The sequence below is a fragment of the Tamandua tetradactyla genome, chromosome 9 (genome assembly GCF_023851605.1).
Source record: "Tamandua tetradactyla isolate mTamTet1 chromosome 9, mTamTet1.pri, whole genome shotgun sequence".
NCBI lineage: Eukaryota > Metazoa > Chordata > Mammalia > Pilosa > Myrmecophagidae > Tamandua > Tamandua tetradactyla.
This window is the reverse complement of record NC_135335.1, coordinates 68,102,463-68,128,145: the sequence shown is the minus strand read 5'-3', so window position 1 is coordinate 68,128,145 and position 25,683 is coordinate 68,102,463. Positions and strand designations below refer to the sequence as shown.

Below are 25,683 nucleotides of genomic sequence, written 5' to 3'. Positions count from 1 at the left end.
CAATAATGACTTTAAATATAAATGGATTAATCTCTCCAAGCAAAATGCAGAGCCTTAAAGAATGGATAAAAAAGCATGACCTAACTATATATGTTGCATGCAAGAGACTCTATATTCAAAGATATAAGTAGGTAGCAGGTGAAAGGATGGCAACTAGTAGTTCTACACTGTTATGAGGAACAAATATATATGTTTTATACTGATAAATGAGACAATACAACAGAAAAATATAGCAATTTTAAATATATATGCACCTAACAGCAGAGTCCCAAAATATATGAAGCAAATACTGACAGATTTGAAGGGATAAAATGATGGTTCTACATTAAAAGTAGGAGATATTAATACATGACTCTCAATAACAGATAGACATTTATTCAGCAGACCAATAAGGATGTATAGGACCTGAATGATAAACTACTAGAATCCAACAGACATATATAGAACATGGTACCCAACGAAACCATAATAAACATTCTTCTCAAGAATCACTATCCAGGATATACTATATCTCAGGTCACAAAACATATCTCAATAAATTAAAAGATATTGTAATCATACAATATATTCTCTGACCACAAAAAATAATGAAGCTAGAAATCAATAACAGAGGGAGAAATGGAAAATTCACATTTATGTGGAAATTCACAAATATGTGGAAATTATACAACATACTCTTAAGGAACTAATGGGTTAAAGAGGAAAACATATTCAAAATTAGGAAATATCTTTAGGTAAATGAAAATGAAAAATGGACCAAAACCTACAGGATGCAGCAAAGGTAGTGCTGAGAGTGAAATTTATAGGTCTAAATTCTTACATTGAAAAAGAAAACTTCCAATCAGAAGTGTAAACTCAAAATTGGAAGAACTAGAAAAAGAAAAGCAAATTAAACACAAAGTAAGCAGAATGAAGGAAATAACAAAGATTGGGGAGGGGGGGTAAAAATGAATTAGAAAACAAATGGAGAGAACCAGCTAAACCAAAAATTGGTCATTTGAGAAAATTAATAAAATCAACTAAACTTTAGCCAGACTGACAAAGAAAAAAAAAAAGTGAGGATAGAAATAATGAAAATAAGAAATGAAAGGAGTAACATTATTGTCAACTTTGCTAAAATTAAAAGAACCATAGTTGGATACTATGAACAACTATATGCCAATAAGTTAGGTAACCTAGATGAAATGGACAAATTCTTAGAAACATGCAAACAACCTGCATTGACTCAAGAAGAAATAGAAGCTCTCAACAAACCAATTACTAGTAAAGAGACTGAACCAGTAATCAAACATTTCCCAACAAAAAGAGGTCTGGGACCAAATCGATTGGCAGGGGAATTTGTGAACCATTCCAAGAAGAAATAACTCCAATTAAGGGATATTTTCTAATTCAGTGTATGAAGCCAACATCCAACATCCGACCTCATATGAAAGCCAGATAAAGATATCACAAGAAAAAAAAAACAACAAAAAAATCACTGCAGACTAATATTTCTTAAAAATACAGATGTAAGTATTCTCAACAAATTACTAGCATAACAAATCTAACAGCAATTTAAAAAGAATTACACACCATGATCAAGCGGGATTTATTCCAGTATTCAAGGTAGTTTTAATACAAGAAAATCAATTAACATAATTAGCAGAATGAAGGGAAGAAAACATGTTAATATCAATTGATGCAGAAAAGGCATTTGACAAAATATGGCACTGTTTCTTGATAAAAATCACTTAGAACAGTAGTAAATGAAGGAAATTTCTTCAACATGATAAAGGACATATAGGAAAAAAACATAATTAACATGCTATCTAATGTTGCAAGACTGAAATTTCTCCCTCTGAGTTTATGAACAACAAAAGGATGCCCACTGTAACCACTGCTATTCAGTATTGAAGTGGAAGTTCTTGCCAGAGCAATTGGGCAGAAAAAGAAATAAAAGGCACCCATATTTGAAAGGCAGAAGTACAATTTTCTTATTTGTAGATGATATAATCCTATATGCAGAAAATCCTTAGAAATTCCACAACGAAGTTCCCAGATTTAATAAATGAATTCAGCAATGCAGTGGGATACAAAATCAATAGCCAAAAATGAGGAGTGTCTCTATACACAAGCAATGAAAATCTGGAAGAAAAATTTTAAAAATCCATTCAAAATAGTAACTGAAAGAATCAAATATCTAGGAATAAATTTAACTAAGAATGCAAAGGACTTGGACACAGAAAACTGCAAAACATTGCTAACAGAAATCAAAGAAGACCTAAACAAAAAGAAAGATGTTCTGCATTCAGGAATTGCAGAACTAAATATCTTTAAGATGTCAATACTACCCAAAGCAATTAATAGATTCAATGCAATTCCTATCAAAATTCCAATAATCTTTTCAGAAATGGAAAGGCTAATCATCAAATTTTTATGAATTACTAAAGCCATCTTAAAAAACAAGAATAAAGTTAGAGGACTCACACTTCCTGCTCTTAAAACTTATTAAAACCCCACAGCAATCAAAACAACATGGTACTATCACAAGGAAAGATAGTTCAGTGTACTTGAATTGAGTGCCCAGAAATCAACCCTCACATTTATAGCCGACCGATTTCTGACTGGGGGTAATAATCACTCACTTTGGAAAGAATAGTCTCTTCTACAAGTGATGCTGGGAAAAAAATGGATCTCCATTTGAAAAAAAGGAAAAAAACAGAAGTAAGACCCCCCCCACACACACACCTTTTACAAAAATAAACTCAAAATGGATCAAAGATAATATAAAGGTTAAAACTATCAAAATCCTAAAAAAAATATATACGGAAGCATCTGCAGGATCATTTGTTAGGCAATGGTTTCTTAGACTTTATATTCAAAGCACAAGCAGCAAAAGAAAAAATAGATAAATTGAGCCTCATCAAAAATTAAAAGCTTTTGTGACTCATAGGGACTTATCATGAAAGTAGAATTACAGCCTAATCAATGGGAGAAACCCCATATACAGAAAGGGTTTAATACCTAGAATATATAAAGAAATCCTCCAACTTAATTACCAAAAGACAAATAAATCACTTAAAAAGTGGACAAAATGAACAAGCTGAGGCGGAAATCAAGAAACGAATCCCATTTACAATCGCAACTAAAAGAATAAAATACCTAGGAATAAATTTAACCAAAGAGACAAAAAACCTATATAAAGAAAACTACAAAAAACTGCTAAAAGAGATCACAGAAGACCTAAATAGATGGAAGGGCATACTGTGTTCATGGATTGGAAGACTAAATATAGTTAAGATGTCAATCCTACCTAAATTGATTTACAGATTCAATGCAATACCAATCAAAATCCCAACAACTTATTTTTCAGAAATAGAAAAACCAATAAGCAAATTTATCTGGAAGGGCAGGGTGCCCCGAATTGCTAAAAACATCTTGAGGAAAAAAAACGAAGCTGGAGGTCTCACGCTGCCTGACTTTAAGGCATATTATGAAGCCACAGTGGTCAAAACAGCATGGTATTGGCATAAAGATAGATATATCGACCAATGGAATCGAATAGAGTGCTCAGATATAGACCCTCTCATCTATGGACATTTGATCTTTGATAAGGCAGTCAAGCCAACTCACCTGGAACAGAGCAGTCTCTTCAATAAATGGTGCCTAGAGAACTGGATATCCATATGCAAAAGAATGAAAAAAGACCCATCTCTCACACCCTATACAAAAGTTAACTCAAAATGGATCAAAGATCTAAACATTAGGTCTAAGACCATAAAACAGATAGAGGAAAATGTTGGGAGATATCTTATGGATCTTACAACTGGAGGTGGTTTTATGGACCTTAAACCTAAAGCAAGAACACTGAAGAAGGAAATAAATAAATGGGAGCTCCTCAAAATTAAACACTTTTGTGCATCAGAGAACTTCATCAAGAAAGTAGAAAGACAGCCTACACAATGGGAGACAATATTTGGAAACGACATATCAGATAAAGGTCTAGTATCCAGAATTTATAAAGAGATTATTCAACTCAACAACAAAAAGACAGCCAACCCAATTACAAAATGGGAAAAAGACTTAAACAGACACCTACCAGAAGAAGAAATACGGATGGCCAAGAGGCACATGAAGAGATGCTCAATGTCCCTGGCCATTAGAGAAATGCAAATCAAAACCACAATGAGATATCATCTCACACCCACCAGAATGGCCATTATCAACAAAACAGAAAATGACAAGTGCTGGAGAGGATGCGGAGAAAGAGGCACACTTATCCACTGTTGGTGGGAATGTCAAAGGGTGCAACCACTGTGGAAGGCAGTTTGGCGGTTCCTCAAAAAGCTGAATATAGAATTGCCATACGACCCAGCAATACCATTGCTAGGTATCTACTCAAAGGACTTAAGGGCAAAGACACAAACGGACATTTGCACACCAATGTTTATAGCAGCGTTATTTACAATTGCAAAGAGATGGAAACAGCCAAAATCTCCATCAACAGAAGAGTGGCTAAACAAATTGTGGTATATACATACGATGGAATATTATGCAGCTTTAAGACAAGATAAACTTATGAACCATGTAATAACATGGATGGACCTAGAGAATATTATGCTGAGTGAATCCAGCCAAAAACTAAAGAACAAATACTGTATGGTCCCACTGATGTGAACGGACATTCGAGAATAAACTTGAAATATGTCATTGGTAACAGAGTTCAGCAGGAGTTAGAAACAGGGTAAGACAATGGGTAATTGAAGCTGAAGGGATACAGACTGTGCAACAGGACTAGATATAAAAACTCAAAAATGGACAGCACAATAATACCTAATTGTAAAGTAATCATGTTAAAATACTGAATGAAGCTGCATCTGAGCTATAGGGTTTTTTTTGTTTTTGTTTGCTTGTTGGTTTGTTTGTTGTTGTTGTTTTTTACTATTACTACTACTTTTATTTCTTTTCTTTATATTAACATTTTATATCTTTTTCTGTTGTGTTGCTAGTTCCTCTAAACCGATGCAAATGTACTAAGAAACAATGATCATGCATCTATGTGATGATGTTAAGAATTACTGAGTGCATATGTAGAATGGTATGATTTCTAAATGTTGTGTTAATTTCTTTTTTTTTTTCTTTCCGTTAATAAAAAAAAAAAATAAAAAAAAAAAAGTGGACAAAATGCTTGAACAGATATTTCTCCAAAGAAAATATACAAATGGCTATAAAGTACATGAAATGCATTCAACATCATTACCCATCAAGGAAATGCAAATCAAAACCAGAATAAGATACCAGTTCATACCCATTACAGTGGCTGCTATTTAAAAATAAATAATAAGTTTTGGACAGTATGTGAAAAAACAGCCACACTTATTGCTTGTAACAATGCAAAATGTCTTCATTCCACAACTGTGGAAGACAGTTTGGTGGTTCCTTAGAAAGTTACATACAAATCTATCATGTGACCCAGAAATCCCACTACCAGATATATACCCAAAAGATCTGAGAGCAGGGACTCCAACAGATATTTGCACACTGATGTTCACAGCAGCATTATCAATAAAAATTGCCAAAATTGTCAAAAGATGGAAGCAACCCAAGTGCCTATCAACCAATGAATGGATAAACAAAATGTGTTATATGCATTCAATCAAATATTATTTATCCATGAAAATGAACCAAGTCCTGATACATGTGACAACATGGATGGATGGACTTTGAAGAAAAGCAAATAAACCAACATAAAAGGACAAATATTATACCTGTTTTGAATCCATTAGAACAAGCAAACTCATAGAAGTAGTATCTAGAAATAGGTTACTGGGGGAGGGGTGAGAATAGGGAATGAGAAGTTAAGGAATAAAAAGTTTAGGGTTTCTCATCAGGGTGCCTGGATGATAGAATCTATCAAGGTGTCTTTGCCTGAGGCTGTTAAACTCCTCGGGCCTGGGCCATACCCTCATGGACATCATGGCTCGAAATGCAGAAAAGGTCATGAAGGCCTTAGCAAGATTTTGCCAAACTCAGCTGTAAGAGGGAAAAGTGAAGGAATAAGGCCCTTTCTTGCCTCAGAATATACTGAGCTGCCCATAGCTGAGAAGCAGAGATGACAGGTTATTGGAGAAATCTCTAAAAAGGTGGCTCAAATTCAGAATGCTGGTTGAGGCCAGTTCTGAATCTGTGACCTGAATGATGAAATCAACAAACTGCTAAGAGGAAAAGGCCACTGGGAGGTCCAGAAAAAGGAACTGGTTGGCCCTGATTATGGGAAAGTTGGCCGTAACATGCTGGGTCATGAAGAGAAAGAAGTCCTGGGGAACCGAGGTTACAGATACTTTGGAGCAGCCAAAGATTTCCGTGGTGTTAGAAAGCTATGTGAAAAAGAACCTCTTGCCCAAGAAAGGCACAAGCTGAGCTCATGAAAGCAATCGATTTTGAGCTCTATGGTTCCCTCCATGAAGATGGTGGTGTTGCTGTTCTTTGCGGCAGGAGTATGAAAAGAAACTCAGAGCCGAACTAGTGGAGAAGTGGAAAGTTGAGAGAAAGGCCCCGCTGGCAAGAGAAAAGGAAGAAGAGATCAACAGTTATGCTGTCAATGAGGAGGCGTGGTATGAGGAAGGCAGCCAGGAGAAGGGAGGGGAAGATGGGCAGCATAATTTCATCGCTCATGTCCCAGCAGCATCCTAGCAAGAAACTGAGGAAATTGTTTGAAGGAAGAAGATGGAACGCCTCCAGAAGTATGCAAGTGAGAGTCTGCAGGCCCAGAGTGAAGATGCCAAAAGACTCCAGGGATATTAGTGCCCAGCCAGGCTGATGGCAGTGCCTGGAGGATGTTGTGGGAACACTTCTGTCCCCCATGGCCACGTGTGTGCCCACAAGACCATTGCCCGCTAGGCCACTCTGGGACTGCAGAGAGGCAGGCTAGCTCTGCAAGCCTTCCCGCTCCTTTCCCAATGTTCATTTCTTTTCTGACCTTTCTCTTACTTTATGTACTAATCCCTGGGTAAGGGTCTGTCCCTGTCTTCCCTGGTAGGCTGTCTAGTGCTGATATTTTATACAAATATTTTGCTACTGTAGGCAGCCATTTATTATTTTGGAGTATGTAAAACAGGTTGCAAACTGGCTTCCTGAAAGTGCTTTTATTTATCCTTGGACTGGGGGTGGGGGTGGGAGTGGGAGAAGAACAATTAGTGGCCAACATTAAAAAAATGTAATTTTATATAAAAACCTATGTGGCTTCTCTTGAGAAATGAGAAGCTGGGTTGTCCTGGAGCCCATATTCCCATGTGTCAACCACTCATCAGTCACAGCAGTTCCATTTGGACCAGGCTGTACTCTAAGTTCTTTGGGGTCCCACTCAGCCTGCTTCACTCATTCCTGTCTTGGTGGGAGGAGCTAGAGATTGCTACTTATTTTATAACCTGCTCTGCAGAGAACTATTTTATTAAAGATGTTTATATTTTAAAAAAATGTGTAAGGTTTCTATTTGGAATGCTGGGAGTATTTTGGTATTGAATAGTGGTGACGGTGTGAATACAATTAACAGCATTCAAATATATATTTGAATATGATTAAAAAGGGAAATGTTAGATTGTATATATGGTAACAGAATATTTTAAAAAAAGTCCATGGAACTGTCCACAGCAAAAGTGAACCCTGACTTAATCCTGGAATTTAATTCATAGTACAATTATAAAAATGTGCTCTCACCAATTGTAACAATAATCCACATCAGTGTTTGTGGTGGCATCTTATATCAGAATCCTGTATTTTGTGCATGATTTTTCTGTAAACCCCGACTTCTGTAATAAAAATTGTCAGTATATTTGATTGATGTGGAATGAGGTATGATCATCCCTTTTTTTTTAAAGGTATTACAAAAAAGTTATAAGGAAAATAGAAACAACAAAAAAGACAAAGCAGCATTTGGAGCAAACCTAGATTCAAAATATGAATTATGACTTCTGCAAATAGCAGATTCTCAGAAGCTATAGAGGACTATAAATGCTCTTTAGGAAGATTTTCATATGTTTACGTGTATATGAAATGGTCCCATTAGCAAATTCATATAGCCACTTGTTTGGCATTTACACATTTTGTACATATTTATATAGGGTATTTAATCCTCATATGTTGCCTGGTAGACAGGTAATATCTTACAAATAAGGAAACTGAGCTATACAAAGATGAACTAACTCAATAAAACCATACATTTCGAAGAAACTCAGGCACTTCACCTTTAGCATCTATACTTACAACCTTTGAGACACCATGTTTCCCAAGCCTGAGATCCCAGGCTGTCCCTTGTGGTGTAGTAGAAAAAATATTAGGAAAAGTATACATAATACTCATAAGCAATTTATTAAATATGTATTAACACATCTATTCAGTGGAAAACTATGTAGCTGTTAAATAGAATGATGTTGCTTTATGTGTACTGATGAAGACCAACTGTTGAGATACATATTAAAATAAAAGAGCAAGAGTCCTAACATAGCTGATAGTATTTTGCATGGAAAATACACATGTGCATATTATTTTTTCAAGTTCAAAAAAGATGTCCAGTCTTCAGGATGATTTGCAAGTGATAGGTACACATCATGGCCTTTGAAGAGGTCTCAAAAGGTATCGGAGATTTAATTTTAACTGTAAAAATTTTGTAATTTTTGAATTTTGTATATGATCAAGTAATACCTATTTTTAAAAAGTAAAATTAAGGGGGGGAATGGGTGTGAGGGTAGCTCAATGGTAGAATTCTCGCCTGCCATTGGGGAGAACTGGGTTCGGTTCCCAGCCCATGCACTTCCCAAATACACAAACAAACAAAAATTCAACAAATGGTGCTGCAATAAGGAGATACTCTCATGGAAAAAGAATTAAATGTAACCCTCATACAGCATATGAAAAAACAAAATAAGATAAAAAGTAAAATCAAGACCATAACCCCTCCCAATTATTTACATTGCCTTTTTTTGGTTTTCTGGTCATAATCCTTACATAAATATATATGTAAATAATATATGTATTTTTTTTTTCTTTTGCTATATGTATTTTTTTTTACATTGTGTATTAGCTTGGTTTCTTTTAGGAGGGAGTGCTCTGGTTTTATATGTATCTATTTTTTCTGGCAAATATCTTTTTTCTCTGATACATGATAAGTTCAAAATAAATATTTATTCAAATAATAGTAATTGAATATCTATTATATGTCAAGCCTTAGTCTAAGTTTTGAAGATATAGAAGTGAATAAAACTGACAAGAATCCCTGGCCTCAAGGAGTTTATATTCTACCAGGTAAACATATAATAAAAGTATAAGTAAGTAAATAAGTATATAAATAAATGAAATGATCAATAAATAATGACTGCATAGCAGGAGAAAAATGCATGGGAAAAATGAAACAGGTTAAGAGGAATGAGTCAAGGACGAGAGGCAAATTTTAGTGATGATAAGAGGCTTCATTGCTAAGGTAACACTTGAGCAAAGACTTGCAAGAATTGAAAAAATTAACTACACAAATTTGTGGCAGCCTGCAGGTTTCAGGTAGAAGAGATACCAAACGCAAAGCCCCTGGGGCAGGAACATACTTCACTGTGAGAAAGCACTAAGAGGCTACTAAAGAATGATCTCTGACAGTGAAAGTAGAAGAGGTAAAGGAAAAATTTCATATAGAATATATTCATTTTTCCATGAAATATGTGCTGCATGTGATTCTTGGAGGAATTAGAATAGACAACTTTTGCAGTGGTATTTTGAGGAGCTCCCCAGAACTAGTCACTAGTCTATAAGATATATGTATGTAGACTCTCTTCTTTATCTGTATACAAATAAGTACACACACAGTCATTTAAAGTCTCTGGAAATTGCCCAAATGGCAAACAGCAAATGAAAAAACTGTTTTTCAAGAAAATCTGCTCTATCTCAGAAGCAACAGTTAGAGAGCCATGACCCACTCCTCTGCTCCTCTCCAGCTCAGCATGAGGAAGCATTCCATTCTCGCTAGTTACATTTGAGAACACAGGATTCTTTTACCCACTAGCTCCCAGTTGAGGGAAAATGGCATCTCCTGGTAGAGGTAGGCTTGTCTCACAGCTCCATGTCACAGAAGCTTAAGAGGTTAATAGACATTGGCCCTCCTTCTCCACTCAATCTCCATTTTTAGGTTAATGGTCTACCCCAGGCACAGCAAGCTAAAAATACTGATATCCTGTTAACACTAGCAGTAGCTCATTTGTGGAGTGTAAGTTCCCATGCAAGGAGAAGCAAGCTTAGATGTGAAGAGGCTGCCTTGTGCCTGCTCTCAAAGCAGCAGTTTAACAACAAAAATTGATCCACTTTCCTTGTTGCCCTAATTTTATATTGGTTTATGAAACTTACTGTGTAAACACAGGTTTTACAATCATTATATGGATACTTTATTTAAATATGCCTATGGTCAAACTAACTAAGATATCCATTTTTTTGGTGGTTCTAAATGTATTGTTTGTTTTCTTAAATCAAAATACATTTTTGAAAAGTGGCCATTTGTCCCTGCCCCCAGATCCAGTGAAATGAAGCAGCAAATTTGTTCAGGGGCATAAATTGGTGAGGAAAGGAAAGACCAAGATGTCTCCATGTAAAGTGAGCTTACGATAGAATGGAGCCCTCTGAAAAATGGGCTAATTTGGTAAGCAATTCAGAGTTGGCGAGTAACGTCTTGGGAACAATAAGCTAAACTATAGACCAGCTTAAAGTTTACCAGAGAAAACCAGGTAAAATTTGGCTAAAAAGAGCCTATATGGGGTAGGACAAGCCTCAGACAATGGCCTCAGAGACCAGGGCAAAAGTGCCCACATTTATTTTTGTTAGAACATGGAGCAATTTATGCTCCAGAACATTATCAAAAATAGATTTCAGCAGAGAAAAGGAACAATCAGTGATCTTAAAAATATATAAATAGAAATTATGCCATCTGAAAGAAAGAAAAAGTGGAGAATGAACAAAGCTTCAGAGAAATATGGAACACCACATTTCCAGTGAATGTTATGAAGTGATTATATGCATCATTATAAATACATATTTCTTTTCCTTTTTCACTAAGTAATAAAATCATATAAAACGACATGTTCATAATATTATTGTAGGACCTACAATGTATAAAAATATTGTTTATTTGATAATAATGACACAAAGGGCAGGGGAAGCAAAGCTGAGCTGAAGTAAGGAAATGACACTAAATGACAAAAGCACAGAAACAAATGATGAGATCAGAAATGGTAAATAAAAAGATAATATAAAAATCTTATACAATTATAACTTTTTCATCTGTTTTTTGAAGGCATAACAATGCATTCTGAGGTTTAAACATACATTGTTTAATATTTATACCATTAATGGTACAAAACTAGGAATAAATATAGAATTTTATATATATATATCTCACAGGAATTAAGATTGTGTACATCTGAAGTAGATCTGTTAGTGTATATGATAAGATGTAGTGCAATCACTAAGAAAATAACACACATATATATATATATATGGGGAAAAATGCTATTAAAATGATTAAATATTATAAAGAAAATATTCAGTTTGTGGAAAAAAGCAGTATTCAGTCTGGAAAAAAGCAGTAATGGAAGAAGAGACAAAAAATGCATGAACTATATAGAAAATAATTATAATGAAATTGCAGAAATAAGTCTAACTAAATTAATGGTAAATATAATACCATTATATTTTATATATTTTCCATATTTTTGCAATATTATTGTTACAATGACATTAAGGAATATCACAGTGATGTTAAATGTGAATGGATTAAGCAAACCAATCAAAAGGCAGAGATTGTTGATTAGGAAAATCTAAGTCACTGTTCTCTAAAAGACAAACATTTTAGGTTCAAAGATACTAATAATCTTAAAATATAAGGAATTATCATTGAACAACTGTGTGACCAAAAAATAAGATAATCTAGATGAAACAAAAAACTTTTCAGAAAGCCACAAACTACCTGAAATCATTCAAGAAGAAATAAAAAATCTAACTTGGCCTATGTGTTGGTTTGACATTGTTATATATCCCAGAAAAGCTGTTCTTTCAATCCTGATCCAATTTTGTGGGGCCAGACCTATAGTTTACTGTGGAACCTCTTGATTAGGTCGTTTCTATGGAGATGCAACAAACTCAATTGCGGGTGTGAATTTTTAATTAGAAGGAGATTTTACTCTCCCCACTCAAGGTTGATCTTTATTCATTTGCTGGCATCCATTAAAAAGGGAGAGATTTTGGAAAAGCACAGAGGAAGCTCAGATACAGACATTTGGAGATGCTTGAAAGAATCAAGATGCAGATGTTCGGAAATGCAGAAAACTCCAGGAGATTCCAGGAGCTTAGAGAGCTGACAGAAGCTAGATAGGGACCAGAGACCAGTAGATTTCATCATGTGCTTTTCTATGAGATGCTAAGCAAGCCAGAACCTGGAGAGAGCCAAGGAAATCTAAGGGAAGAGATCCAGTGTTTGCTCCAGAGACGCTAAAAAATGACCAGCAGACTCTAGCCACATGCCTTCCCACATGTAAGAGGAAACCTGGATGCCATCAGACCCTTTCTTCAGAATCAAGTTATCTTTCTCTGAATGCCTTAGTTTGTACATTTTTAAAGCCTTATAACTTTAAACTTGTAACTTACTAAATCCCTGTTATAAAAGCCATTTTATTTCTGGTATATTGTATTCTGGCAGTGGTGCTAGGATTACCTTGATACTGAAACCAGACAAATAAATCATAAATTAAAGAATATGACAGCCGAATAGCATTCATGACTGTAGAAACAAACAAGCAAAACAGCTTGACCAAAACTAGCAAGCTTCATCAAGTAGCTTAGAAAAAGTGTATATTATGATCAAGTGAGAATGATCTGGATTTGCAAGGTTGATTCAACATCCAAAAATCATAACAAAAGCACTCAGAATGTAGGGTAGAAGGGAAAATTCTGAACATGATAAAGGACATCTACAAAGATCCCATTGTAAGGATCTTATTTAATGGAAAACACTGAATATTTCCCCCTGAGATCAGAAAAAGGTAATGATGCTCATTCTTGCCACTTCTATTCAACATTGTACTGGAGGCTTCAGATAAAGCAATAGGGAAGAAATTAAAACATTCAGAATGGAATCTAAGAAGCAAAACTCTCTAATCATGAATGGCATGATCTTGCAATTTGTACGTAGAATATGTTAAGAAGCACACACAAAGAAACACATGCACATACACACACACACAACTTATTAGAGAGAATAAATGAATTTAGCAAGTGTGCAGGATATATGATCAATGCCCGGTTTATCAGTTACATGTCTACACAATAATAATGACCAATCTGAAAATACAGCTAAGAAAATCATCCTATGTTCTATACCATCAAAAAGAATAAAGTCGTAGTAATATATTTAGGGAAGCAAATTTAAGACTTTTAAATTGAAAACTACAAAAGAATAATGAAAGATTTTTTGAAAGCTCTAAATAAATGGAAAAATATTTCAAGTTAATAAATTAATATTCTTAATTTTTAAACAGTGGTCTTCCTAAATATAGTTAACATGTCAATTCTACCCAAACTGATTTATAGATTCAATGCAATACACATTAAAATACACATGCAAAAGCATGTCTATGTACTTAATAGAGAAAACCAGGAGTGATAGAGAAAATGGGGAGAAAGACATGTACCTATTCACGTCATTAGGGAAGCTGAGAGGTACAGCACCTTGGAGAGCAGTGTTGTGGTTCCACAGGAGGCTGGGGTGGGGTTGCCATATGATCCTGAAACCCTTTTTCTCAATATACACCTGGAGGAACTGAGTGTGGGGGCAGGAATGGATATTTGCATGCTGGTGTCTATGGCAGCAGTGTTTGACATACACAATGGATGAAGGTGACCTAAGGGTACGACGACTGAATAATGGAAAGGAGAACTATGGTGTATGCATACAATGGACTACTGAGGAGCTGCAAGAAGGAATGAAGTCCTGAGGCATGCAACTAGATGTATCATCTTAAGGACTGTATTTTGAATGAAATATCAAGAACAACATGACAAGTATTATCATGCCTCAATCATATGGACAACTATAATGTAAAAACTCAGTGAACTGAAGTTGAGAGCATGGTTTATCAGGTTGAGGCCTATTGTAAAGGGTCCTAGATTGCAAGCCATCACATGTATTCAGGAAGTATAACTGTTATTTCTAGATTCTGAGACACTGAGCTATTTCTTTAAAACCTGGTCATACCCAGGACATTTGGGTATTTATGTGATACCTGAGACTTAGAGTTAGAGTTCTGAAACTATGAAAGTCATCAGTCCCATATAGGAACAATTTAAAAAGTTGAAACAGTGATCAGAATTTGACTGGAGATATGAATGAAGCTGTTCTGAATAGGACTAAGGTATATCAGAATACAGGGTAAAGGATAATATCATCCATATGTTAAAACATTAACTTCTACATGAGGTGAAAATAAGAGATGTTTATTTGGTGCAAAATTTACATTTGGGATAGTGCATTTCCTAATTTACCTTGTATAGTCAGTTTAGTTGAACACCATAAATACATGGAATCTTGAATATGGTGTGCGATCCTATTGGTTTGTCCAGGTTAGTGTGATGCCCCAGATATATCCCTGAGTAATTTGGGCAATGAATAAATAAGTATTTGCAAAGTCACCTTGGGGGACTGGAGAGAGAGGAGGAAATATTCAACTTATTCTTTTAGAGGATTTTTAAAAATTTTTTCACAAGCAGTAGGGACAACCATGTCAATAGGCTAAGCCCTCAATCTTGGGTTTCCCTCTATGAAATTTATGCCTGCAAGGATAAGCTAAGCCTACTGAAAATTAGACCTAAGAGTCACTGTGAGGGAACTTCTTTTGTTGCTCAGATGTGGCCTCTCTTTCTCTCTAACCCAACTCAGCAGGTGAATTCACTGCCCTCCTTCCTACATGGGACATAACTCCCAGGGGTGTAAATCTCCCTGGAAATGTAGGACAAAAATCCAAGGATGAGTTGGGATCTAGCATCAAAGAATTGAAAAAGCCTTCTTGACAAAAAGTGGAAGAAAGAAATGAGACAAAATAAAGTACCAGTGGCTGAGAGATTCCAAACAGTTAAGAGGTTATCCTGGAGGTTATTTTAATGCATTATATAGATATCCCATTTTAGTTTATGGTGTATTGGAATAGCTGGAGGGAAATGCCTGAAACTTTTGAACTGTATTCCAGTAGTCTTGATTCTTGAAGAAGATTGTATAAAGACATAACTTTTACATTGTGACTGTGTGATCATGTAAACCTTGTATCTGATGGTCCTTTTATCCAGGGTATGGTCAGATGAGTAAAAAAAAAAAAGATAAATAAATAAATAATAGGGAGACAAAGGGTAGTAGATGGAAATATGAGTGGTCAATGAGAAGAAGGGTTAATGGGTATGGCATATATGAGTTTTTTCTTTTTTCTTTTTATTTCTTTTCTGAAGGGATGCAAATGTTCTAAAAATGATCACGGTGACAAATACACAACTATGTGATGATACTGGGAGCCATTAGATTGTACATTATGTATGGAATACACATGTGTGAGGATTTCTCAATAAAAATATATATATTTTTAAGTGGTTATCTTCTCCAAATTGATCTACAGAATCTGCAATATCTCTAGGAAAAGTTATATACTTTTGATAATCGAAAACATTTGCCCACACAAATGTTCATGGAAGCATTATTCTTAATAGTCAAAAAATGGAAGCAACCCATATGTTCAACTAGTGAATGGATAAACAAAATTTGGAATATCCATACAACAGAAAATTATTTATGGATAAAAACAACTGAAATATCATTCTGTGCTACAACATGAATGAACTTTATAAAGACATGTTATGTGAAAAAAAAAAAGAGGTAACATATTGTATAATTGCATTTAAATAAAACACCAGAAATGGAAAAATCAATGAAGATAAGAGGGTAGATTAGTATATGTCAAGGACTCTGGAGAGGGAGTTGGAATAAGGAGTGATTGCTAATTGGATTCTTTCTAAGGTAATAAAAATATTGCAAAATTGCACCACCTTAAAAATTAAAAAATGACTGAATTGGACACTTGAAAAGTAAATTTTATCATACGTGGTTATATTTCAATAATAAAAAAGTAGGGGTTGTTGGAGGCAATCATAAATTGGAAATAAAGAAATGAAAAAAAAAATTCTACAAAAGAAAGACTCCAAGTAATATTTTTTTTCTTTTTTTTTTGATTTTTTTTATTAATAAAAAAAAGAATTAACAAAACAATTAGAAATCATTCCAATCTACATGTACAATCAGTAATTCTTAATAACATCACATAGTTGCATATTCATCATTTCTTAGTACATTTGCATCGATTTAGAAAAAGAAATAAAAAGACAACAGAATAAGAATTAAAACAATAATAGAAAGAAAAAAAAAACAAAAACAAAAAACCTATACCTCACATGCAGCTTCATTCAGTGTTTTAACATAATTGCATTACAATTGGGTAGTATTGTGCTGTCCATTTCTGAGTTTTTATATCCAGTCCCGTTGTACAGTCTGTATCCCTTCAGCTCCAATTATCCCTTCTCTTTTTTTTTTTTAAGTAACGGAAAAAAAGAAATTAACCCAACATTTAGAGATCATACCATTCTACATATGCAATCATTAATTCTTAACATCATCACATAGATGCATGATCATCATTTCTTAGTACATTTGCATTGGTTTAGAAGAACTAGCAACATAATCGAAAAAGATATAGAATGTTAATATAGAGAAAAAAATAAAAGTAATAATAGTAAAATCAAAACAAAACAAAACAAAACAAAAACCTATAGCTCAGATGCAGCTTCATTCAGTGTTTTAACATGATTACTTTACAATTAGGTATTATTGTGCTGTCCATTTTTGAGTTTTTGTATCTAGTCCTGTTGCACAGTCTGTATCCCTTCAGCTTCAATTACCCATTGTCTTACCCTGTTTCTAACTCCTGCTGAACTCTGTTACCAATGACATATTTCAAGTTTATTCTCGAATGTCCGTTCACATCAGTGGGACCATACAGTATTTGTCCTTTAGTTTTTGGCTGGATTCACTCAGCATAATATTCTCTAGGTCCATCCATGTTATTACATGGTTCATAAGTTTATCTTGTCTTAAAGCTGCATAATATTCCATCGTATGTATATACCACAGTTTGTTTAGCCACTCGTCTGTTGATGGACATTTTGGCTGTTTCCATCTCTTTGCAATTGTAAATAATGCTGCTATAAACATTGGTGTGCAAATGTCTGTTTGTGTCTTTGCCCTTAAGTCCTTTGAGTAGATACCTAGCAATGGTATTGCTGGGTCGTATGGCAATTCTATATTCAGCTTTTTGAGGAACCGCCAAACTGCCTTCCACAGTGGTTGCACCCTTTGACATTCCCACCAACAGTGGATAAGTGTGCCTCTTTCTCCGCATCCTCTCCAGCACTTGTCATTATCTGTTTTGTTGATAATGGCCATTCTGGTGGGTGTGAGATGATATCTCATTGTGGTTTTGATTTGCATTTCTCTAATGGCCAGGGACATTGAGCATCTCTTCATGTGCCTCTTGGCCATCCGTATTTCCTCTTCTGAGAGGTGTCTGTTCAAGTCTTTTTCCCATTTTGTGATTGGGTTGGCTGTCTTTTTGTTGTTGAGATGAACAATCTCTTTATAAATTCTGGATACTAGACCTTTATCTGATATATCATTTCCAAATATTGTCTCCCATTGTGAAGGCTGTCTTTCTACTTTCTTGATGAAGTTCTTTGATGCACAAAAGTGTTTAATTTTGAGGAGTTCCCATTTATTTATTGCCTTCTTCAGTGCTCTTGCTTTAGGTTTAAGGTCCATAAAACCGCCTCCAGTTGTAAGATCCATAAGATATCTCCCAACATTTTCCTCTAACTGTTTTATGGTCTTAGACCTAATGTTTAGATCTTTGATCCATTTTGAGTTAACTTTTGTATAGGGTGTGAGAGATGGGTCTTCTTTCATTCTTTTGCATATGGATATCCAGTTCTCTAGGCACCATTTATTGAAGAGACTGCTCTGTCCCAGGTGAGTTGACTTGACTGCCTTATCAAAGATCAAATGTCCATAGATGAGAGGGTCTATATCTTAGCACTCTATTCGATTCCATTGGTCGATATATCTATCTTTATGCCAATACCATGCTGTTTTGACCACTGTGGCTTCATAATATGCCTTAAAGTCAGGCAGCACGAGACCTCCAGCTTCGTTTTTTTTCCTCAAGATGTTTTTAGCAATTCGGGGCACCCTGCCCTTCCAGATAAATTTGCTTATTGGTTTTTCTATTTCTGAAAAATAAGTTGTTGGGATTTTGATTGGTATTGCATTGAATCTGTAAATCAATTTAGGTAGGATTGACATCTTAACTATATTTAGTCTTCCAATCCATGAACACAGTTTGCCCTTCCATCTATTTAGGTCTTCTGTGATTTCTTTTGGCAGTTTTTTGTAGTTTTCTTTATATAGGTTTTTTGTCTCTTTAGTTAAATTTATTCCCAATTATTTTATTCTTTTAGTTGCAATTGTAAATGGGATTCGTTTCTTGATTTCCCCCTCAGCTTGTTCATTACTAGTGTATAGAAATGCTACAGATTTTTGAATGTTGATCTTGTAACCTGCTACTTTGCTGTACTCATTTATTAGCTCTAGTAGTTTTGTTGTGGATTTTTCCGGGTTTTCGACGTATAGTATCATATCGTCTGCAAACAGTGATAGTTTTACTTCTTCCTTTCCAATTTTGATGCCTTGTATTTCTTTTTCTTGTCTAATTGCTCTGGCTAGAACCTCCACCACAATGTTGAATAATAGTGGTGATAGTGGACATCCTTGTCTTGTTCCTGATCTTAGGGGGAAAGTTTTCAATTTTTCCCCATTGAGGATGATATTAGCTGTGGGTTTTTCATATATTCCCTCTATCATTTTAAGGAAGTTCCCTTGTATTCCTATCTTTTGAAGTGTTTTCAACAGGAAAGGATGTTGAATCTTGTCGAATGCCTTCTCTGCATCAATTGAGATGATCATGTGATTCTTCTGCTTTGATTTGTTGATATGGTGTATTACATTAATTGATTTTCTTATGTTGAACCATCCTTGCATACCTGGGATGAATCCTACTTGGTCATGATGTATAATTCTTTTAATGTGTTGTTGGATACGATTTGCTAGAATTTTATTGAGGATTTTTGCATCTGTATTCATTAGAGAGATTGGTCTGTAGTTTTCTTTTTTTGTAATATCTTTGCCTGGTTTTGGTATGAGGGTGATGTTGGCTTCATAGAATGAATTAGGTAGTTTTCCCTCCACTTCAATTTTTTTGAAGAGTTTGAAGAGAATTGGTACTAATTCTTTCTGGAACGTTTGGTAGAATTCACATGTGAAGCCATCTGGTCCTGGACTTTTCTTTTTAGGAAGCTTTTGAATGACTAATTCAATTTCTTTACTTGTGATTGGTTTGTTGAGGTCATCTATGTCTTCTTGAGTCAAAGTTGGTTGTTCATGTCTTTCCAGGAACCCGTCCATTTCATCTAAATTGTTGTATTTATTAGCGTAAAGTTGTTCATAGTATCCTGTTATTACCTCCTTTATTTCTGTGAGGTCAGTAGTTATGTCTCCTCTTCCATTTCTAATTTTATTTATTTGCATCCTCTCTCTTCTTCTTTTTGTCATTCTTGATAGGGGCCCATCAATCTTATTAATTTTCTCATAGAACCAACTTCTGGTCTTATTGATTTTCTCTACTGTTTTCATAGTTTCAATTTCATTTATTTCTGCTCTGATCTTTGTTATTTCTTTCCTTTTGCTTGCTTTCGGATTAGTTTGCTGTTCTTTCTCCAGTTCTTCCAATTGAACAGTTAATTCCTGCATTTTTGCCTTTTCTTCTTTTCTGATATAGGCATTTAGGGCAATAAATTTCCCTCTTAGCACTGCCTTTGCTGCATCCCATAAGTTTTGATATGTTGTGTTTTCATTTTCATTTGCCTTGAGGTATTTACTAATTTCTCTTGCAATTTCTTCCTTGACCCACTCGTTGTTTAAGAGTGTGTTGTTGAGCCTCCAGGTATTTGTGAATTTTCTGGCATTCTGCCTATTATTGATTTCCAACTTCATTCCTTTATGATCCGAGAAAGTGTTGTGTATGATTTCAATCTTTTTAAATTTTTTAAGACTTGCTTTGTGACCCAGCATATGGTCTATCTTTGAGAATGATCCATGAGCACTTGAGAAAAAGGTGTATCCTGCTGTTGTGGGATGTAATGTCCTATAAATGTCTGTTAAGTCTAGCTCCCTTATAGTAATATTCAGATTCTCTATTTCTTTATTGATCCTCTGTCTAGATGTTCTGTCCATTGATGAGAGTGGGGAATTGAAGTCTCCAACTATTATGGTATTTGTGTCTATTTCCCTTTTCAGTGTTTGCAGTGTATTCCTCACGTATTTTGGGGCATTCTGGTTCGGTGCATAAATATTTATGATTGTTATGTCTTCTTGTTGAATTGTTCCTTTTATTAGTAGATAGTATCCTTCTTTGTCTCTTTTAACTGTTTTACATTTGAAGTCTAACTTGTTGGATATTAGTATAGCCACTCCTGCTATTTTCTGGTTGTTATTTGCATGAAATATCTTTTCCCAACCTTTCACTTTCAACCTATGTTTATCTTTGGGTCTAAGATGTGTTTCCTGTAGACAGCATATAGAAGGATCCTGTTTTTAAATCCATTCTGGTAATCTATGTCTTTTGATTGGGGAATTCAGTCCATTAACATTTAGTGTTATTACTGTTTGGATAATATTTTCCTCTGCCATTTTGCCTTTTGTATTATATATATATCATATCTGACTTTCCTTCTTTCTACACTCTTCTCCATACCTCTCTCTTCTGTCTTTTCGGTTCTGACTCTAGTGCTCCCTTTAGTATTTCTTGCAGAGCTGGTCTCTTGGTCACAAATTCTCTCAGTGACTTTTTGTCTGAGAATGTTTTAATTTCTCCCTCATTTTTGAAGGACAATTTTGCTGGATATAGGAGTCTTGGTTGGCAGTTTTTCTCTTTTAGTAATTTCAATATATCATCCCACTGTCTTCTAGCCTCCATGGTTTCTGCTGAGAAATCTACACATAGTCTTATTGGGTTTCCCTTGTATGTGATGGATTGTTTTTCTCTTGCTGCTTTCAAGATCCTCTCTTTCTCTTTGACCTCTGACATTCTAACTAGTAAGTGTCTTGGAGAACGCCTATTTGGGTCTAATCTCTTTGGGGTGCGCTGCACTTCTTGGATCTGTAATTTTAGGTCTTTCATAAGAGTTGGGAAATTTTCAGTGAAAATTTCTTCCATTAGTTTTTCTCCTCCTTTTCCCTTCTCTTCTCCTTCTGGGACACCCACAACACGTATATTTGTGCGGTTCATATTGTCCTTGAGTTCCCTGATACCCTGTTCAAATTTTTCCATTCTTTTCCCGATAGTTTCTGTTTCTTTTTGGAATTCTGATGTTCCATCCTCCAAATCACTAATTCTTTCTTCTGTCTCTTTGAATCTATCATTATAGGTATCCATTATTTTTTCTATCTTTTCTACTTTGTCCTTCACTTTCATAAGTTCTGTGATTTGCTTTTTCAGTTTTTCTATTTCTTCTTTATGTTCAGCCCATGTCTTCTTCATGTCCTCCCTCAATTTATCGATTTCGTTTTTGAAGAGGTTTTCCATTTCTGTTCGTATATTTAGCATTAGTTGTCTCAGCTCCTGTATCTCATTTGAACTATTGGTTTGTTCCTTTGACTGAGCCATATTTTCAATTATTTGAGCGTGATCCGTTATCTTCTGTTGGCGTCTGCGCATTTAGACAGATTTCCCTGGGTATTGGATCCAAAAGTTTGGAAGATTTTTCTGTGAAATCTCTGGGTTCTGTTTTTTCTTATCCTGCCCAGTAGGTGGCGCTCGTGGCACACGTTTGTCTGCGGGTCCCACCAGTAAAAGGTGCTGTGGGACCTTAAACTTTGGAAAACTCTCGCCGTCCTGGGGGTTCACTAGCCGAAGCGTCTTGAGCCGGCCTGCGGTCCGAACGCAGGGAGGGTTGCTGGTCGCCGCAGCCAGGGAAAGAGCCCGTCCGAATTTCCTAGTCAGCCCTGGGCAACAAGCGTGGCGGGAGGGCGCCAGCGGCAGCGGCCTGCCCGAGAGAGTGCACGTTCCCCGGGAGTCACGGGTTTGGAAGGGGCCTCCCCCACCCGTCACCGTTCTCCGCGGCCTGGGGGTTTCCGATCCAATTCTCTCAGTTGGTCCGGGGGCTGCGCGTGGTGTGGGCGCCAGCCACCTTGGTTTCAGGGGACCGCCTCTCCAATTCTCCCAGCCGGCCCAGGAAGGGGGAAGGGAGTAACTCCGGCCGCTTGCCACCCCGCCCAGTAAGGCCCGCGCGCCTCGGCGATCTCACCCGAGCTGCTTCTCTCAGCCAGCCAGCCGTTCCAGGATGGGGTACGCTGTCTTTTTTATCTCTGTTGTGGCTTTGGGCGCTTTCTGTATCATTTCTACTCCCCTAGTAGGTGTCCTGGAGAAGAAACTAAGATCCGCGCATCTTACTAAGCCGCCATCTTCCAGGAAGTCCCTCCAAGTAATATTTTGTCAAAGCAAAGGAAGAAAATAAATTGGTAAATAGCCTAAATATCAAAAAATTAGATAAACCTGTTAATAATGTAAAATATTATGGCAGCTGTTTATTAAATATATTCATTGTGAGACACATAGAGATAATATAAAAATAATTTCCATAACAATGAGCAGTTGGTTTGACAACAAAGCACACAGTTCTGAATCAATAAATCAAAAAATATTTGAAAAAGTACATAATCCAAAATTTCCCACAGATAATGTTTTTGTAAGGATTGTGGTGATAGCAGTTCAACATTGTGAATGCAATTAATAACACCTAATTATATATTTAAATGTTGCTAAAAGGGGAAATTTTAGGTTATATATATATTACTAGAATAAAAAATTTAAAAGAAAACATAGGATTGTACTACACACACACACACACACACACACACACACACATACACAAACCCTAATGTAAAACATGGACTATAGTTAATGTTGCAATTATAAAAATGCTCTTCAATCAATTGTAATAAATGTAACATACTAATGTAGACTGTTAATAAAGTAGAATATGGGAATTTAGCATTCTGTCTACTATTTTTGTTTAAACCTACAACTTCTTTAGTAAAAGAAAAATACGATTTTTTTTTATTAAAAAAAAAATGAATGTAGGAGGCAGTCTGGCAGATTCCAGTTTAGACAATGGCTTTCTGTTGGATAAAATATTGAAGTAACTGAACTAAAGAGAATTGAAAATGTTAAAAATTCTTATTGCAAATATTAGAATGGATACAGACAAAATAAGTCTGCTTGGTTCCTAGGTAAGAGTTGATTCTACAGCAAAGATTGCAGAACTAAAAAATGAGGAAAAGGGAAAAAAATGAAAGGGAAATTTGAGTGTGTGATTAAGCATGTAATAAATTGTTTCATTTATAGGCAATTAATTTTTAATTATTCAGAACTGTTCTTTGGTGATGCTCACATCATGCTGTTGAGCATGCAGAGTTTGCAGGTGTCACAAAACACCTAACTCTGGTGGTGAAATTGCCTCTATTTTTGATTACACAGAATTGGTGAAACTCAGACACATATTTCTATACTGGTGAGTTCTACCACACATTTAAAGAAAAATTGATGCAAAATCTTCAAAAGCTCTTTCAAAATGCAGAAGAGGAGGGTACTTCTTAACTCATTCTATGAGGCCAATATTATCACCCTGATACCAAAATCAGACAAAGAAAATATCAGAATAGAAAATTACATATCAATGTTCTTTATGGGTACTGAAGAACTCAGAAACATGTAAAACATGTTACAGACCATGCTACTATGGAATATACTCCTCAGATGTACGGCTGATTCAATGTTTGAAAATCAATAAAAGAAATCCACGATATCAAAAAGCTAGAGGACAATTATATGATCGTTTTATTTGTCACAGAAAAAACTGGCAAAATCCAACACCCACTGACGGTAAAAAAATTTTCAGCAACTTAGGAATAGAGGAGAATTGCCTCCACTTGATATAGAGTATCTATAAACACCTACAGGTAGCAACACGATGTTGAAAGACTATGCTTTCCCCTTAAGATCAAAAGCTAGACAAGTGTGTGCACTCTCAACACTCCTATACAACATGGTACTGGAAACTCAAATCGCTACAATTAAGTAAGAAGAAGAAATAAAAGTTGGAAAGGAAGAAATTAAACTGTTTCTGTTGGCATATATGATTGTCTATGCCTAAAATCTGAAAAAATCTATAAGAAGAGGCCTTCCAGTAAAAAGTGAGTTCAGTGAGATCATAGAATATAAGAACACTATTTAGTAGCTAATATATATATATGTATATATGTATCTCATGTGTATACACACAACATGCGCGCACGCACGTGTTTGAGAAAATGCTGGCAAGGATGCAGAGAAACTGGAACACACACAATGTTGATAGGAATGTGGAAAAGGTAAACCCTCTCTAGAAAACATTTTGCAATTTATTTAAAAACTAAACATGCACCAACATATGACCCAACAATTGTTCTTTTGGGATTTATCCCAGAGAAATGAAAACTTACGTGCTCACAGCAGCTTTATTTGTAATAATCCAAAACCGGAATCAGTCCAAATGTCTTCCAATAGGTGAGTTATTAAACCAACTCTCGTATACACAAGCAATAGAATATTACTCAGTAATAAGAAGGAACAAACTGTTGATACACACAGAAATTTGAGTGAATGCCCTAGCAATTGATCTGAGTAAAAAAAAAAAGCCACTCTCCAAAAAAGTGGATGAATGTACTATACTTGAGTGAAATTGAATGTACTTGATTCAATGAAAATACTGTGTGAATGCATTGATATGATACTTTTGAATTGACAACATTTTAGAAAGGGAGGACAGATTTATATCTTGGTCACGACTTTAGTCAAGGCGCTAAACCTATGCACATGAGATGAAATTGTTTACAACAAAAGATGCACATGTACACATGCACACAAATCAATATTCCAAACCAGGAAATTGGTGAATTGTATCAGTGTCAATATTCTGTGCTATTGTGATATAGTTTTTTCAAAATGCCAGTGCTGGGGGAAACTAGATAAAGTATACCTGGGGTTTCTCTGCATAATTTCTTATAATTGCATGTGAGTGCGTCATTATTTTAAAAATTCAATGGAAAAACCAATATGGTATATCACTTTATAAAAATTTAACTGCCAACATTTTAAAGCTGATAATACTAATGTTGATGAGAATGTGAATATAAGGGAACCTTTATGTACGTGGAGGAGTGAGAGTCATCTGCAATAGTGACAAACATCTATCAAGAGTTAAATTAAAAAAATCTATGTCGTAGTCATCTTGCTACTTGGTTTGTACACCATAGAAATTTTCACGAAGTCCATAAGAAGACATGAATGAGGACAATTATCATAGCATTATTTATGCTGCTGGAGAGTTGAAAGTAATTTAGGTGTCATTCACAGCAGAATTTGATCAATAAAAGCAATT

At 35.4% G+C, this 25,683-nt stretch overlaps 1 pseudogene; it reads left to right on the top strand.

Annotated features, from left to right (window-relative positions):
* Nucleotides 1–5,955: 5,955 nt before the first annotated feature.
* LOC143646145 (pre-mRNA-splicing factor ISY1 homolog pseudogene) lies at nt 5,956–6,783 on the top strand (annotated as a pseudogene).
* Nucleotides 6,784–25,683: the final 18,900 nt, after the last annotated feature.